The sequence below is a fragment of the Pan troglodytes genome, chromosome 3 (assembly GCF_028858775.2).
Source record: "Pan troglodytes isolate AG18354 chromosome 3, NHGRI_mPanTro3-v2.0_pri, whole genome shotgun sequence".
NCBI classification, from domain to species: domain Eukaryota; kingdom Metazoa; phylum Chordata; class Mammalia; order Primates; family Hominidae; genus Pan; species Pan troglodytes.
Genome location: NC_072401.2, coordinates 94484751 through 94498229, shown reverse-complemented (window position 1 = coordinate 94498229; position 13479 = coordinate 94484751). Strand labels below are relative to the sequence as shown.

Here is a 13479-nt window from a genome sequence, read left to right as displayed (position 1 = left end):
CCATAAAAACCCTAGAAGAAAACCTAGGCATTACCATTCAGGACATAGGCATGGACAAGGACTTCGTGTCTAAAACACCAAAAACAATGGCAACAAAAGCCAAAATTGACAAATGGGGTCTAATTAAACTAAAGAGCTTCTGCACAGCAAAAGAAACTACCATCAGAGTGAACAGGCAACCTACAGAATGGGAGAAAATTTTCGCAACCTACTCATCTGACAAAGGGCTAATATCCAGAATCTACAATGAACTCAAACAAATTTACAAGAAAAAAACAAACAACCCCATCAACAAGTGGGCGAAGGACATGAACAGACACTTCTCAAAAGAAGACATTTATGCAGACAAAAAACACATGAAAAAATGCTCACCATCACTGGCCATCAGAGAAATGCAAATCAAAACCACAATGAGATACCATCTCACACCAGTTAGAATGGCAATCATTAAAAAGTCAGGAAACAACAGGTGCTGGAGAGGATGTGGAGAAATAGGAACACTTTTACACTGTTGGTGGGACTGTAAACTAGTTCAACCATTGTGGAAGTCAGTGTGGCGATTCCTCAGGGATCTAGAACTAGAAATACCATTTGACCCAGCCATCTCATTACTGGGTATATACCCAAAGGACTATAAATCATGCAGCTATAAAGACACATGCACACGTATGTTTATCGCGGCACTATTCACAATAGCAAAGACTTGGAACCAACCCAAATGTCCAACAATGATAGACTGGATTAAGAAAATGTGGCACATATACACCACGGAATACTATGCAGCCATAAAAAATGAAGCGTTCATGTCCTTTGTAGGGACATGGATGAAATTGGAAATCTTCATTCTCAGTAAACTATTGCAAGGACAAAAAACCAAACACCGCATGCTCTCACTCATAGGTGGGAATTGAACAATGAGAACACATGGACACAGGAAGGGGAACGTCACACTCTGGGGACTGCTGTGGGGTTGGGGGAGTGGGGAGGGATAGCATTAGGAAATATACCTAATGCTAAATGACAAGTTAATGGGTGCAGCACACCAGCATGGCACGTGTATACATATGTAACTAACCTGCACATTGTGCACATGTACCCTAAAACTTAAAGTATAATCATAATAAAATAAAAAATACTATTAATAACTTGTATTGTTTAAGCCTCTAAATTTGTGGTAATTTGATACACCAGCAATAGAAACTAACATAGAACTATATTTTCATCCATAAGTCTGTATTTTTCCAAATTGTAATCCACTGAGTTTTATTTTGGAGTCATCTGGAAAACTTGTCCAAATACCACTTGTTCTCACTAATAAGCGGAAGCTAAACATTACACTACACTTGGAGATAAACATGGGAACAATAGACACCAAAGACTACTAGCCGGGGGAGAGAGAGTTGGGGGCTGAAAAATGAATTGGGTACTATGCTTACTTCCTGGGTGCAATATACCCATGTAACATACCTACACACACACCCCTTGTACCTAAAGTAAAAGCTGAAACTTAAAAAAAAAAAAAGAAAAATGAAGATTTTTGCTCAATCCCATTTCTATGGGATCAGAAACGCTCAGGAAAAAAAAACAAACAAGCAAACAAAAAAACAAGGGATTTTCTCTCACTTGATGCTTCTTAAGAAACTATTTGGGAACCAGTGCTCCAATTTCTTAACCTTCTTTGTGTTACAGACTCTTTTGAGAAAATCAAAGATTATGAATTCTCTCTCCTCTCAGTAAATGCACATACGGAAAACATTCTGCACACTGCCAAGATTATAATCTCTTAGTCAACTCTGCTTGCCTCCCTTAAAAGTAGTTATTGGAGAACCTGGATAAGCATATCGTCCCTGATGTTAGTGATTTTTTTTCTTATCCAGACTGTATAAGAGGGTAAGGTATAAACATTTCCATGCTAAAAAGTAATGTGAGGTTTTGTTTAAAAACAGAGGAAAATTTTAGATAAAAAGATAGCAAACACATAAATACTTCCCCTGAAAACCTTTCATTGTTTTAGTTACTATTTAATTGGCCTTCAGGCCTAAGAAAAGCAGATTAACTGTAGAAGGTTAGGTTCCCAGGAAGCCAACTCTGGGGTAGAGATTGGAGACTAGAGAGGCTATCAGGGACAGCTCTCGGGAATAACACTGCGCCACAAGGGAAGGGAGCAAGAAAGAGCCAGCAGAGGGAGGCTACGATGCAGTCTCAGCGAAGACCTGCAGGGAGCTCTGGAAGTGGGATGGTCTTCAGAGTTATCCCAAGTTAGCGCTGGTGGAAGGAGGAATTTTACACCCCTGTGTGTCCTTTGGTGAGGTGGTTCTCCTAAGCGGAGGGTAATTCATAAGGAAGGTAGTCAGCGGCAAGCCCTCTCAGCATTTGGGAGAAGACAGCCTTCAGTTTTGAAGGGGGATTTCGGTGGCACAGGACAGAGTTCATCCTGAATGTTTGCTTACATTTATCAAGTCAAAAGTTACTGTTTTGGTTTTTAGGGTGCTTTGATGATATGTAAAGCCTTTATAAATCATTTGCAGTCAACATTTCCATCTTTCATTTAGAAAACAACTTTATCTAGGGGAAAACACACTGCATTTGGTGTAAGAAAACTAGGTTTGGATTCTTACTTAGCCACCAGTATAACCCTGTTAACTTAGAATCGTAGTTCTAAGTCAACAGGGTTATACTGGTGGCTAAGTAGTTGATGTCTTTTATTTTTAATCTTCCCAATATTTCTTTTCCTTTATTCAAACAACAAGATGCCACTTTTCATTTAAGAAATAAATCTGGAGGCCTCCCTTGTTTTCTACATGTGCCCAGCTCTCTAGGTTGCATTGCTGGATGGTCATGTGTCCTGGGCTGGTTAGTTCGAACTCTCCATGTCCTCTGGCCTAAGTAATTTTTTAAGGGATAGTACTGACTCTACTTTGAAAACATTAAATCAATGTTTTCAGTATGCAGTGGAGCCCATAAATAACCCTCTGATTCATCCCTAAAGTTGATTTTTTCTTTGTTTTTGTGCATATGGGTAACAAATGTGTACATATCTACCTAGCATACTGGATTTAGTCATTTCCATGCTAAGATATTTTGTCAATACTTATTATGCATATCTAGGTCTCTAATTTTCAGAAACAGTTTAACAAATTACAGTGAAGACTGAAATGTGAAATATGGATAATCAGAAGAAGTGGTCTTTCTCGTGTATCACAAGTTGTCCCAATGCAGTAGTTTTGCGATTGCAGGAGCCAACATGTCTAGTGTGAAAGTCACTAAAGTGAAACGGAGGCAAGGCAGCTGTTCCCTAGACTTTCAAACTACATGAGTCAATTTTAAAAAAGCTATTTTGAAGTAAACTTCTGCTATTTGTAAGAGAAAGGGTCTTGATTAATACTTTTTTTTTTAAAGCAAACATCTGATACTTTGATAAGGAAGATGAAGGCTCAGTTCCTGTCTTTGAGGTGCTTCCAGTTTAGTGGAAGAAATTAACATTTAAACAGGAAATGATATTTTAATGTGATAATGCTAATAACAACATTTATCTTGATTTTCTTCTGCCATTGTTTAATAGGAAAATGGAATAAAATATTGATAGGAACTAAAAGTTGATGTCTATAACATTCTAGCACCCATCAATTTCTCAGATATTTGTATTGTGTTACTTATTTAGGCCAGTTTCCCACAACAATCCTCCAAGAGGTAGTGGCTGATTGAAGCTTAATGATTCATTTTATTAAATCACGTAAAATAATGACTTTACTATCATCTGTAAAGTAAGATTAATTTTAATCTCTCTACTAAAATGGTTTATATTAAAGTAGATTAGGGTAGAAAAAAAATCCTAGGAAATATTAGAATTTAATGTATATTTCTAAACTGACCCCAAAAAAGGCTTTTAATCAGAAATATGACACGCTATTGCTCATTCCATACCAGTGGTCAGCATCCAAGTAGATATTTCTCAACATATAAAAGTGAAATTCATGAAGATAGAGAGCAGACTGGTGATGACCAGGGGCCAAGAAGGGCAGAGGGGTTAAGGGAATGGAAAGAGGTTTATTAACGGGTAAAAATATACCCTTAGAAGAAATAAGACCTGGTGTTCAATAAATCAGTAGGATGACTATAGTTAAGATCAATTGATTGTACATTTCAAAATAGCTAAAAGAACATAATTCAAATGCTGCTATTGCAAAGATAAATATTTAAGGTGATGGATATCCCAACTACCCTGATTTGATTACATGAATTTATCAAATTATCATATGTACCCTGAAAATATGATATGTACATGTCATATGTATCAATGTTAAAAATTTAATAAACATAAACAAAACAAATAAATCTCTTTCAAGTCTTTGCTTACCATGTGCCAAGCACTGTGAGAGGTACTTGGAAGAGAATGTTGAGCAAAACAAAAAACAATTCTTGCCCTCATGGAGTATATTATCTATACCATCTGATGATACCACAAACCGTATTACAGATAGAGGTATCCTGCAATACTACTCATTTTCCAAACTACAGCTGCAATTTAACAAAATTTAGTGGCATTCTCTGGAATACATAAAATAGTAATTCTCAGTCTGATTATTGTTTTGAAATATCACTTTTAAAATATTGAATTCAACAGGAAAAGATATATGTCACTAAGTTTTTGTGTCTTATTTTTTTCCTCTACTCATTTCTTCCTCCTCTGTGTAGATTAGGCACATTTAATCTTTTTAATCATGTAATACATTTTAAGACCTCACTTGGAGTAGAAAAAGGCTTCAGTACTGTATTCAGCCAGTCTTGGTGTTTCGGAAATTATGGCAGAATGCCAAGCATTAAAATTAATATTTGAAACCTTGAGCTTTTTTTAAAAATAGGAAGGAGTATGTCATACTGCTGGATACATGAGAGACATCATTGAGCTGAAGAGACTTTTCCCAACATGTGAATAGCAAAACATACTTTATAAATGGCTTGCTTCCTGAGAAAATAAAACTTTTAACCATAAGCCATTTAAAAAATCTTGCTTAGAAAAAACTTCATTTCAAAAAGAATTTGAGTCATTTATTATTTTGTTGGCATTTTTACTTTGTATTTAAAAAATAAAGATAATTATATACTATACTAGATTTCTGAGGTGACACGATCTGGCAACAGTGGCCCATCACTGAGATTGAATTTCTATTTGATAATAACTTGTGATCTGAGCATGGGATCATAATATTTCAGTATAAGAGGCATCTTTACAGTGATGCTGATCAATATTTGTTAAGAACATTTTACTTATGAATAAATCCAAAGCAGTAGAATATATAAATTTTACCTACTTAACATCATATATACTAATGCAAAGTAAATAGTTCAATAAGATGTTTGGATTAATTATATGCTTATCGATGCACATTGAAGTAAATGAGACAACTGAAAGCTGGAAAGTAGCCAAATGAGCAATAAACAGCTTTAAGACTGTCTAGAGAGAAAGTCAGTAATATTATAGTCATCAGACATTTGAAAACACTCTCTCGGTAATCATAAACATTTGCAATCAATTAAGAGGAATGTGTCCATTTCAAGGGTCTTGATTAAACCTACATCAAGACTACACAGAATAAACATTGTGATTCTTAGGAATGCATTCATGAGGATGGTCCTTCAATGCTCATTTCAAAAGAACACATGGCAATTAAATTGTAAGTAAAGAGTGATACGGTGAAGAGTGGTGCTTAAGTAGTTTAGATCACTAGACTATGTACTGACTCTAGTTTGAAAACATTAAATCACTGTTTTCAGTATGCAGTGGAGCCCATAAATAACCCTCTGATTCATCCATAAAGTTGATTTTTTTCTTTGTTTTTGTGCATATGGGTAACAAAAAGTGTACATATCTACCCAGCATACTGGATACAGCCATTTCCATGCTAAGATATTTTGTCAATACTTATTATGCATATCTAGGTCTCTGATTTTCAAAATTAGTTTAACAAATTACAGTGGAGATTTATATAAGGTTACCACCAACCTTGTTGTAGAATAGTAAAGGCTATCCTGAAACTATAAGAAAAATAACAGAAAGGCTAAGACCATAAAATAATTTTTAGCTGACCAAAACAAAATGAAACAAATAAATATAAACTGAACTTTCAAAGGGTATGTTCTAAAAGGGATTTTAAAATAATGAATTATAATAAAACAATTATAATTTCCTTAATTTTTCTTATAAGTAAGATTGCTTTCAAACCAAAAAAGGAGGTACATGTGTATATGTATGCCTACCCTTCACCCTTCTACCAAAGAGTCATCATGTAACTCAGGGTGGTAACTCGGAGCCCTCCATATACTTGACCAAATTATTTGGTTTAAGAATGGAAAAGGACCCAAACAACATGTAGTATTTGATGTATGGATAAAAATCCCTATGTATATCATACACACACACACACACACACACACACACACAGAGGAAATGATCTTTCTTTAATACAATCATCTGTCAGGATATGCTTTAGGTCACCAGGGTCTGCTAACTTGACTGAGAATGAAGCCAACACATGAATAGAAGTAGAGGTGAGGATATGGTAAAAGAATAACTATTTTCATTAAGTTCATGTACCTGCATCATTATTATAATAAACTGTTTAGCTCCCTGTCATTGAAGTAGCCCTCCAATCTCTACAGCTGAATCCATTCTAATAGATCTACCAATATATCCATCCCAATATTGGGTTGTTATTGTTACTAGGCGAGGAAACTTAAATAACTCAAGTAGCTCATTTGATGAAGAGCACATTATCAACCTTACTGTTTGCTTCATTCTAGTAAATCAGTTCTACCCAGCTTTTCCAGCCCTGAAATTTAATGTTTCTCTCATCAGTACTCTCAAAAGAGAATAATTCCATTAAAACAATTTACCTACTATTTTTCTATTCTAATGAGCACCTCCTCTTATAACTTTATGGTTTCTGTATTATTTCAGTTGCAAGACTCTTTTATTATGGCATCTAGCCATTGTCAGATATATCTGTTTTAATTCTTTGCTTAGACCTCTCTGATGGTGAGTCTGCCTGGAACGACTGCCAATTGCCTTTAATGAGCCTCTTTCAATACCATCATCCACCTGTTTGACAATGCCTCCTCTTGGAAGGCATTTGGTTGAAATCATGACTAGCATGTTAAGCCAATTGAGAACAATGCAAAATTGGAAGGGTTGGTCAATATCATTAACACAATGAAGGTAAAACATAAAATTGAAAAGCAAAATTATGATAAAGAAAACACAGTACAAGTGCTTTGTATTTTAAAAAGAGGTAAATATCTCACATCTCTCTACAGCAACAAGACAACACGTGGCATATTTTGTAATCAGTAAATATGTCATGTCTTATCTTCTCATACAGAGAGATGGAAAAACTGGAATAGCAAGGGATAAAGCCACTTAGAAAGGTGAGGTATCTGAAATTAACATCAAATTCAAAAATGGTAAACTGCTTGTGGTGCTTACGCAGTAGACATCTAGGGTAAGTTTAGAGAGGTATCATTTTATTTACTTATTGATAAACGACTATAAGCAAAACAGATTACTTATTTAATATTATTCCAGAAAATGGCTCATTTTGATCAATGTGTGTGTTTTCAGTTTCATATGTACTTTTTGACAACTAGAAATGTCCAATGTCTAAAAATGAAAAAAGCTGCATCAAAAAGTAACGAATTCTGCATCGCTTGGAGTCTTTCTGGCAGGGGAAACAGAACTGTCAATCAAAGATGTGGAAGAAGAGACCTGTTGAAATTTGCTGTTTCCAGACGCCACATCAAGGAACAAAGCTGGCTTATCAGAAGCATCTGTGGAGTTTTAAATATATATATGTTGCTATGCATCCTGCAAAATTTTGATTGAATGGTTTTGGAATGAGGCCCAGGCATTCCAATTACTAAAAAGCTCTTCTAGAGATTCTAATATACTTTCAAATTTGGGTTCCCAGTGGCCACCAAATTAAATTCTCACCTTTTTTTTTTAATGACTCAGTAATCTCTAAATCATCATGATTCAATTATGTGTTTAGTTTAAAATTATGATATTTCTGTAAATTGCTTTTTTTTCCTTTTTCCTTTCCTTTACCTTTTTTGTCTTCAAATATTTGATGGGTTGTTCTATATTGTAATTTTTTATTGAAGTTTAATTTACATACAATAAACAGATCTTAAATGCTTAACAGATTGTTTATTGTATTCCACTGTTACTATCACTCAAAACAAGATAATGGATATTTCCATTACCACTAAAAATTATTTTGTGTCGCTTTCCAGACAATCTACCCCAGACACATAGATGTGACCACTGTCTGATTTTGACCACGATAGCTTAGTTTTATATTTACTGGACTTAAAATATATGGAATCATACAGCATTACTCATTTATAAATGTCAGTCTTTTCTCACTTAACTCAGTGTTTCTTCATATTTCAATAGTTCATTACTTATTTTGCTCAATAGTATTCTACTGTACAAAAATTAATTTAACCATTCTCAAAATGATGGGCATTAGAGTTGCTTCCAGTTTTGGATATGAGGAATAATGCTGCTATGAATATTCTTGTACAAGAATTCATGTGGCTATACATTCTCATTTTTCTGGAGTGAAATGGGTGGGGTATACAAGGTAAGTAGATATTTAACTTGGTAAAAAATTGCCAAACAGCTCTCCTAAGTGGCTGTATATTTTACATTCCAACCAGCAAAGTATCAGAGGTGCAATTGTATTGTCAGTCTTTGCCTTCAGCCAATCTAGCGGATGCAGATTGGCATCTCCTTGTAATTTAAATTTGCATTTTTCTGTGGACTAATAAAGTTGCACAGTTTATTTGCCATTTATATATCTTCTTATGTGAATGGTCTGGACAAGGCTTTCACCCATTTAAAATTGTTTTTGGTTTCATACTGGTGCTTTTTAAGAGTTTTTAAATATGTGTATTCTTTGAACACTTTACATATTTCACATATTTATATGTTTTTCGGATCTATGTTTTAGAATTTATTGCACAGTTTGTAGTTTGTCTATTTCTTAATGTTGTATGTTAATGAGCAGAACGTTTTAATTTTGAGAAGTCCAAAATGTTCTTTTTGGTACCTAAGAAATCTTTATATATCCTGAAGTTATGAAGATAATGTCTTATGTTTTCCTCTAAAAGATTTCTAATTCTAAGGTTTTAGTATGTGATAAATCTTGAATTAATTTTTGTGTGTAGTGAGAGATGAGAGTAAAATTTATTTTTGTTTTGATTCCATACAGGGACCCAATTGGTTCAGCAATATTGCTTAAACATTTCACCACTGAATTGATTGGCATGTTCGTTAATAATCAACCCCACTCTACGCCTGTGGGTTGATTTCTGGACTCCTAATTATGTCCCATGAATCTATTTGTCAATCCTTATGCCAATATCAAAAAAGCCTTGAAGTCAGGTAAAATATTTCATCCAATCTTTTTCTTTGCTCTTTCAATTGTTGCGGCTATATAAGATCTTTACACAATGTTAGGATCAGCTTATCAATTTCTTCAAAAGGCTCTAAAAACAATTTTAAAATTTAAGATTTTTGATTATTAAATCTATAAATCAATTTATGAAAAATGGATATCTTAAGACTAAAATTTGAAAATCATGAACATATATCTCTCCATTATTTAGTTCTTCTTTAAATACTCTTGGTCAATGTTTCATAATTTTTAGCGTAAATGTCTTGCAAAATTTTGCAGATTTATTTCTGGGTATTTGATATTATGTTTTATTTCAGGTTTAATTTTTTATTGCTATTATAAAGAAATACAATTACTTGCGAATATAGGCTATAAGCTTACTAATTAAATTATAAGTTTTAGATTTCATAGGATTTTCTATGTGCATTATTATGTATTGAGAAATAAAGACATTTTTGCTTCTTCCTTTTCAAATTCTTTGTGTTTTATTCTTTGCTTTATTTCAGTGTTAGAATTTCCAGTAGAATATTTTTTGTGTGTGGAGGATATGTATTCTTTTTAATTTCTGATACTGGCAAATTTTGTTTTCTGTGTGTATTTTTTTAAAATGGTCTTGCTGGAGTTGAACAATGAGAATACATGGACACAAGGAGGGGAACATCATAAACCGGGGCCTGTCAGGGCGTGGAGGGCTAGGGGAGGGATAGCATTAGGAGAAATACCTAATGTAGATGATGGGTCGATGGGTGCAACAAACCACCATGATACATGTATACCTATGTAACAAACCTGCACATTCTGCACATGTATCCCAGAACTTGAAGTATAATCTTAAAAAAAAAATTAAAAATGGTCTTGCTAGTGGTTTATCAAAATATTTCCTAAAAATTAATAATTTTAGACTTTAACTTTCTCCTTTTGTTTTCTGTTTTATTTATTTCCATTTATTTTTATTTTCTTACACTTTGTGTTTAATATAGTCTTATTTTGTTATATTCTAAAGGTAGAAGTTTAGTTTCTTGCTATTTAAGCTTTTCTTTTTTCAAATACCAACATCAATTTGATTAATTAATTAATTAATTTGCTTATTTATTTATTTGTAGTTACTTATGCTTGGGGCTCAGTGAATTGATGTCTTTAATTCAATTTTGGCTAATTATCAGTCATTTTCTCTTCACATTTATCTTTGTTTTCCGATCTTCACTCTTTTCTACATAGATACTAATTAGGTTTAATCTTAGTATAAGTAGGAGTCCTGTTTCTCATGCATGTAAATGTAACTGTGAGGAAGACTGATGTTTAGGATTCCTTCCCCCAATCATCTATGCACACACTCTCCAGATAGATACTAATTCAATATCCAGCCTTCAGATTGTGGCCTTTCATTAAAATTATATTACCTATTTATGGTATTGATGTTTTTCAGCTGTTCATTTCTCATTATCAATGAAGAGTTATTCTGGTTACATTAGCAAGGCTGCATTATAACTATGCAGAGAGAATATTGGACTGAGTGCCATAGTAAACAAAACAAAACAAAATTAACCAAAATAAAGAATGACTTTTTTTTAGTCTCTTAGCTTTAATCTCCATATGCATATAAAATGTATTTCAAAATTTTCCAGGTGTCCTTAAAATATTTATCTTTTTCATAGCAAATCAAAAAGCAGGCAAAAGTAGTATTTTAAACATACTGCACTCCTTGAGAAGGCAGGATGAAAATCAGCTTGCTTTTCAAGTCATGAAGTATAAATTCAACTAGCATTTATTCCAACCAATTTTTAAAGAACCTTAATAGAAAGCAAATAAACACCCTTTTTTTCCTGAAGCAAGTGCCACTCAAGGTTTTAACACAAACACAATCATTCTTCAACGCTTGGAAATATTGGAAGGCCTTTTTTCTATAATATTCATACAGAGATATTCCTTCAACTATCAAAGTTAAAAAAATAAAAAGTGAAAGAATCAGTCTGAGCTGAAATAAATGGTGTTACCTATGAAGATATAGAGCTTGGAGTAGACCAAAACCAGATTTGCTTGGTTGAACTTGATAGTAGCTACTTGAAACAGAAAGTGCCTTGCTTATTGCTGTACAGTGGGTCTCTGGATCCACAATCCCTTCCCCTCCTTTCCCCTTTTCCCTGGCATCAGCTGCCTTAACAAGAAGGATTCTTGCCATAAGAGAGACTAAACACCCTAGGCACGTATCAATATTCTGAGAAACCTTGGGGAAGGGAGGGACTCAGACTTCTATGGCTTTGTCGGATATAGCACCTATCCAGCCCTGGGGGAAGAGGGGAAAATGCTCAGATTCAACTATTTGGTGGGGGTGTCAGTGGGAGAGGGAAAGGTATGTGACATGTAGCTGGGTTCCTTTATACCAACTTAATATACTGTTGTTGCTTCCTACATTGAGTATATAATTGGAATTCATGTGTTATATGCTTCTAATTTCCTACTTCACAAATATTCAAGGAAATTTTCCTTATTGGGAATAATGTCACATAGAGACATGCTTCTTCTCTCCCCAGAAAGAGATCCCTATCGCTATGTTGGACTCTGGGCATTTCTGACTCTGACTAATGACTATGCCAGTTGGGACCTCTGCTGAAGAGAGGAAGCCCCTCCTAGAGACTCACCTTGGGATTATGGACTTGGTGCTCCCCAAATATGGCTACCAGGTACATCCATTTTGAAAAGCAGCTATTAGCTTTCTAATGGACTCTTAACTGAAACCGAAAGCCTGATCTATGAATGACCTGATATTCCTATCTCGAGGAGGGTCACTTCGAATTCAGCAACTAGTAATATGTGCAGGGGCCAACAAGCATGCACATCAAAATCAAATTCTTCCTTTAGAAGACTTTACCTCCTGAAGCTAAGTGCTGACTCTGTAGGGCCGTGAGATGCAGAAGTTCCATAAACAAATGGTGATGGCTTTGCTGACCTGAAATCTGAAAGTGTTCATTGTAGTTTGCTTAGGTCATTCAAGCTCAGCACCTGCTATGCAGTACTGAAAATGGACATGCTTACTCTGCTAAGTGGGCAGAACCAAAGCCTGTTCTCATAGCTCTGTACAATACTCCCCTCCATGGTACATATATATATATATATGTGTGTGTGTGCGTGTGTGTGTGTGTGTGTGTGTGTATGTATGTATATATGTATATATACACATTATGACTGCTGATCTATTGTCAACAGCTTAGTGGTTTGGTATGCCACTTAGAGAACTACAGAGTAGTAACATTAAAGATACCACTCTTTGGAGCTGTGAATTGTGGAAGTATATCAAGACTACATCAGGGTTACTCATGAAGAAACCCATAGTGAAAGTCCATTAACTGATCAGATCAACTGGACTCAAGCTGATTATTGAGACAGACACACAGATTGCCACCATTGCTGCCTGACATGATCTACCATTTACCGTGTCTACCATTCACAGATGGGACACAAAGCAAATAACTTCTGTTACCAGGGCCTGCACTGTATGCAATACTTGTGATTCCTGCTGAAAGTTGACCCCTTGTATCCTAGTAGGGAAAGCCAAAGAGGGTTGTCCACTCCCACTGCAAGCACATTGACTATTTTGGCCTCTGATCACTTCTTAGGACTGCCTGAAAGTGTTGTAGATACTTTTTTAGGTCGTGTTATTATTGTTCCAGTCTGATCAGCTGATGTAGGCACTACTTTAGAAGCTCTTAAAATTAATCTGTGTCATGTTTTCAGCTCACTGGACCATTTGCAGCCTGACAAATGTATGCAAAAGATGCTCAACAATGGCCTGGTAGTCAAGGAACTCAGCGTATCTTCCTCGCTCTCTACCATCAACAGACTTCCAGTGTTGTTGAGTGTTGAAACAATCTCCTCAAATGTTGACTTCAAAAGATGTCCAACTTTATCTTCTTCACCTTTTCCTGGCTCATATACCTTAGTGAGGCTGCTTGTTCACTTTGTGAATATGTTCCAAGAAGAAATAATATCATCTTGGGTGATTTCTGTGCAATGATCAACATGA

General features: G+C 34.9%; 1 protein-coding gene across 3 annotated transcripts in view; it reads right to left on the bottom strand.

Moving 5' to 3' along the window:
- GRID2 (glutamate ionotropic receptor delta type subunit 2) overlaps positions 1 to 13479 on the bottom strand; it is a 1611884-nt gene that overhangs the window by 673420 nt on the left and 924985 nt on the right.